Source organism: Carlito syrichta, unplaced genomic scaffold (assembly GCF_000164805.1).
Source record: "Carlito syrichta isolate Samal-C Ts95f unplaced genomic scaffold, Tarsius_syrichta-2.0.1 Scaffold315646, whole genome shotgun sequence".
NCBI classification, from domain to species: Eukaryota; Metazoa; Chordata; class Mammalia; order Primates; family Tarsiidae; genus Carlito; species Carlito syrichta.
The window spans coordinates 618,297-624,086 of NW_007259742.1; positions in this window are offsets into that span (position 1 = coordinate 618,297).

Below are 5,790 nucleotides of genomic sequence, written 5' to 3' on the forward strand. Positions count from 1 at the left end.
ACTCACCTCAGCCTCCCAAAGGTGCGGGATTACAGGCTGAGCCACTGAGCCTGGCTTGTTGTTACTTTTTATCAGTAACTTTTTGCCCAGAAAGAGATGATGAACATAGATTTAAGAACTGGATTTTCCCCATGACGTTGACTCTCCAAAACAAGTAACTTCATCACCCTTTGTCTTTCTTCAGAAATCTTTTCTCTTTCTCTCATTAGCGCGAATGGGTACTCCATGAGAATAAAGACTTGGGTCTCATTCTTCCAGCTGTCCCCAGAGCCTACCATGGTGTCTGGCATTAAGAAGCCATTGAACAGCCGGGCTCAGTGGCTCAGCCTGTAATCCCGCGCGTTGGGAGGCTGAGGTGAGTGGATTGCCTGAGCCCACAGGTTCGAGACCCACCTGGGCAACTTGGCGAGACCTCATCTCTACAATAAATCAAAAATCAGCCGGGTGTGGTGGTGCGTGCCTATAGTTCCAGCTACTTGGAAGGTTGAGGTGGAAGGATCGCTGGAGCCCAGCAGGTTGAGGCTGTGGTGGCCCAGAGTGGCCACTGCACTCCAGTCTGGGTGACAGAGTGAAACTCCAACTCAACAACAACAAAAAAGAAGCCATTGAACAATTTTCTAAATGAATGAATGAATGCTCAAATAAGCACATGAATGAATTATTGCTTTCCTTTGAATCTATTCATTCCTCTGCCTCACCAAATGAGGCTTCAGCCTTATGCACAATAGATACTCTAGAACTAATGATGGTTCAGTGAATGCCAAACCCTGTTGCAGGCACTGAGGACCCAAAGAAACAAAAGACACTATTCTTGCCTTGGAAGAACTCATAGACTAGCAAGGAAAGAAAGACATAAATATCTTGATATGACAAACAGGAACAAGGTGAGGACAGTTCCTAATCATGCCCTTTATCCTTAAACTAGGAATTCTCAGCCTTTGTGTGTGTGTGTGCATGCGCATGTGCGCACACACAGGCATGCTATATACCCCTTAGGCAACCATGTGAAACCTACGAATTCTTTCTCAGAAAAATGTTTTTGAATGCATAAAATGCATAAGATTGCAAAGGAAAACAGCAGTATGAATTACAGTTATTAAAATGTTAAAGTGGTGCTTTAGTAACATATGTGCTTTTTTTATTTTTTTATTTTATTTTTTGAGTTAGAATCTCTCTCTGCCACCCAGGCTGAAGCACAGTAGCACTCTCAAGGCCACTGCAGCCTCGACCTGCTGGGCTCAGGCTATCCTTCTGCCTCAGGCTTCCAAGTAGCTGAAACTACAGATGCATACTACTATGCCCAATTAATTTTTTTGGTTTATCATAGAGATAAGATCTCGCCAAGTTGCCCACGCTGTCTTGAACCCCTGGTCTCAGGCAATCCTCTCACTTCTGCCTCCCAGTCATAATTTTGAAGTCCCAATGAGCATAAATAGTATTTTGAGGCATTTGCAGCATCAGTATAGATATGAAAATATAGCTGGACTCGGTGGCTCAGCCTGTAATCCTGTGTCTTGGGAGGCTGAGGTGAGTGGATTGCCTGAGCCCGCGGGTTCAAGACCCGCTTGGGCAACTTGGTGAGACCTCACCTCTACGATAAATAAAAAAATTAGCCGGGTGTGGTAGCATGCGCCTGTAATTCCAGCTACTTGGAAGACTGAGGTGGAAGGATCGCCGGAGCCCAGCAGGTCGAGGCTGCAGTGTCCGGGAGCGTGCCACTGCACTCCAGTCTGGGTGATAGAGTGAGACTCCGACTCAAAAAAAAAAAAAAAAAAAAAGAAAATATGTGTGGCTTCTACTGAAGACAAAGTCACAGGTGCTAGAACACTACCATGGCTCATTGCCCATATTCATAATGGAAGAACATGCTACATTTCCATCAGAGACTATCAGAAATAAGTTTGGGCAGGCACAGTGACTCATACCTATATTCCCAGTACTTTGGGAGGCTAAAGTGAGAGGACTGCTTGAGCCCAGGAGTTCAAGATTAGCCTGGGCAACATAGAAAGACCTCGTCTTTACAAAAGATTTAAAAATTAGCCAGGTGTGGTGGCACCTGCCTGTAGTCCAAGCTACTCTGGAGGCTGAGGTGGAAGGATCATCTGAGCCCAGGAGGACGAGGCTGCAATGGGTTGTGATCATGCCACTATACTCCAGTCTGGGTGACAGAGTGACAGCATGACTCAACAATAAACAAAAGTAATTTGTAGGTTTTTTTCCCAGAGAAGTTTATGGACTCCCCCATCTTGGGGGTCCCTAGTGCCCAGGTTAATAGCCCCTGATTGAAATGCCTTATTGGAGCTGATACTAGCTTAGAGGTAGTATCTTAGACGGCAGAGTAACAGTGTAGTATAGACTCAAAAGAATGGGTTCAGTTTGAGATTTCCCATGTGACTTTGAATAGGCGATGTAACCTTCCTAGGCTTTAATTTCCTCATGTGAGCTGGGCGCAGTGGCTCACGCCTATAATCTCAGCACTTTGGGAGGCTAAGGTGAGAGGACTGCCTGAGCCCATAGGTTTGAGACCAGCCTTGGCAACTTAGAGAGACCTCATCTCTACAATAGATCAAAAAATTAGCTGGGCATGGTGGCACATTCTTTTAGTTCCAGCTACCTGGAAGACTGAGGTGGAAGGATCACCTGAGCCCTGGAGGTTGAGGCTGCAGTGACTGTGAGTGTGCCACTGCACTCCAGCCTGGGCGACAGAATTGAGACTCTGAGTCAAAAAAAATTTTTTTTCCTCATGTGAAAAAGGGTAAACATATAACAGCCTAACAAGGTTATGTGAGAACAACACAAGCTCGATATATGGGCCTATGGATAAATCATATACAACTTATACACATGTGAGGTGGTTGTGTTGTCCTTGTTGTTGTGGTTAGAGGCCCATCTACCACTGGTAAGATCAACTTGAACCTCAGCATTAAGATCCTTCCAAGCCTGTTGCCCAAGCATAATAGGCAATGGGGAACAGGCCTTTCTCACAATTCCTTCCCTCCACCCCTACTGTCCTGATACTTCCTCTCATTCATTTTCAAAGTTGAAACTCCTGGCAAACTATATTTTATGAAGAAGGTGGGTACTTGGGAGAAGTTTGGTCATAAGAGAGAAAACTGGAGTTCATATTTGGGGTGCACTTGGCGAGGCAAGTGAGCTAGAGCTAGAGTTGGATTCTTTCCTGGTCCAACCAGAGAAAGAGTGAAGTTGAGGAGAAAGGGAAAACATTAAGAATTCCAGTTTTTTCTGTATTTTTTGTGTATGCTTATACCAGTACAACCTAGATAGACACCATCATCACCTGGAAAAGTTTGCCTTTTGGTATCACATTCTTAGAGCTGGTTCTCTAAGAACATGGATTCTTTACTTACTACAGCCTGCCTCGACTTAGTGTTTTACCACTTCATGAGCAATGCAAGAACCTTTACAATATAATTCTACGTACTGTCCACCTTCCCCTTGTGTTATTGTTGACAGATAGTTTACATCTTTCATTATGAATCCATAATACACAGTTATTGGTCTTTTAAACAGTCTTTTTATATTAAAAAGTATAATATGCCTTATTAATTCACATACCTACTTTTTCTTTTCCTCCTACAGCTTCATGATTCTATCTGGAATCATTTCCCTTCAATCTAAAGAATTTATTTATTTATTTATTTATTTGTTTATGAGTCAGAGTCTCACTCTGTTGCCTAGGCTGGAGTGTAGTGGCATAGTCATGGCCACTGCATCCTTGACCTGCTGGGTTCAGGCAATCCTTCTGTTTCAGCCTTCCAAGTAGCTGGAACTGCAGGCATGTGCCACCATGCCCAGCTAATTTTTTTATTTATTGGTCTTGCCGTGTTTCCCAGGCTGGTCTTTAACCCATGGGGTCAGGCAATCCTCTAGCCCCTGTCTCCCAAAGTGCTGGGATTACAGGCGTGATCCAGTGTACCCAGCTAATCTAAAGAATTTAATTTGGTATTTCTTGTAAAATAGCACTGATGGTGGTCAATTCACTCAACTTTGTTTCATCTGAAAATGTCTTTTCTCTCCCTCATTTTTGAAGGATATGGAATCCTAATTTAACAAAGTTTTTTTCCTCCAATATTTTAAGAATGTAATTACATCTTCTTTTGGCTTCCATCATTTCTTTTAGGAAGTCAGTGATAATTATTATTATTGTTTTTCTGCAAGTATTATGTTTGTTTCGTTTTGTTTTCTTCTAGTTGTGCTTAGAGTTTCTCTTTATCTTTAGTTTTGGACTGTTGTTTAACTATAATGTGTTTGGATATGTGTGTATATTTATTCAGTTTGGGGTTTGCAAAGAGCTTCCTGAATCTGTGGATTAATGTCTTTCATTGTTTTCTCAAAATTATTTTCTTGTGACTCATTATTTCTTCTTTCTCCTTCTGGAAACCCCATATACACATGTTAGACCATAGAATCATGTCTCACATCTCTTTCAGGTTTTTCTGATATGGTTTTATTTTATTTTTCTCTGTGCTTCAGTTTACATAATTTCTAATAACCAGTCTTCAAGTTCACCGATGCATTTATTTCTGCTGTGTCCAATCTGCTGTTAAAGCTAGCCAATGAATTATTAATTTAAAATTTTTGTTTTGGGTCAGGCACAGTGAGTCTTGCCTGTAACCCCAGCACTTTGAGAGGCCTAGAAGGAGGATTGCTTGAGCCCAGGAATTTAAGACCGACCTGGGCAACATAACAAAACTTTTTCTCTACAAAAATTAAGAAAATTAGCCAAGTGTGGTGGTGCACACCTGCAGTCCCAGCTACTTGGGAGGCTGAGGTGGGAGAATCTCGAGTTCAAAAGGTAGAGGCTGAGGTGGGTCATGATCATGACACTGCACTCCATCCTGGGTGACTCTAACTCAAAAAAAAAAAAGTCAGGAGAGGTGCAATGGCTCAAACCTATAATCCTAGTACTTTGGGAGAGTGAGGTGGGAGGATCACTTGAGGCCAGGAGTTTGAGACCAGCCTGGACCACAGTGAGACCTTGTCTCTACAAAAAAAAATGTAAAAATTAGCTCGGTATGGTAGCAGTTGCCTATAGTCCCAGCTACTCAGGAGGCTGAGGCAAAAGCAAAAGAATTGCCTGAGCCCAGGAGTCTGAGCTGCGGTGAGCTGTGATTATGCTACTATTTTCCAGCCTTGGTGACAGAGTAAGGTTCTGACTTAAAAAATACACACACACACACACACACACACACACACACACACACACACACATACATACACACACATTATCTTAGAGTGATTCCTGTCTTATGTTTACTGCAGATCCTTTTTTCAAACAGCTGTTTGTGTCCCAAATATAATAACAACATTGGAAATCTTTCTCTGAATTTTCAGTCTAGCCACCAGCTTTCTCTACTGCCTAACACTTAGCATAAGGAACACTGGCAAGCAGGAAAACCAGCTATGCATTTTTGGCAAGCCAGCCCACATGACCCTAAGAGCTGACTGGTTTCTCATTCCCTCTCAGAGTGGGTTTGCCTCTGCGCTGGCAAGTTCAATATTTGTCAGCCCATGCCCAGACTCAACAAATGCCCTCAGAGAGGAATGTAGTCACTAATCTCCGCTCACCTTAGGCAGGTCTTTTCTGCTCTAGAATTGAATTCTATTAGATTAAAAAAAAAAAATCAACATCCTTCTAAAGTCTCTAAAAATAAAGTCTTTTTAAAAAATTTTATCCAAGCAGGGCTCGGTGGCTCAGCCTGTAATCCCGCGCCTTTGGGAGGCTGAGGTGAGTGGATTGCCTGAGACCGCAGGTTCAAGACCCGCCTG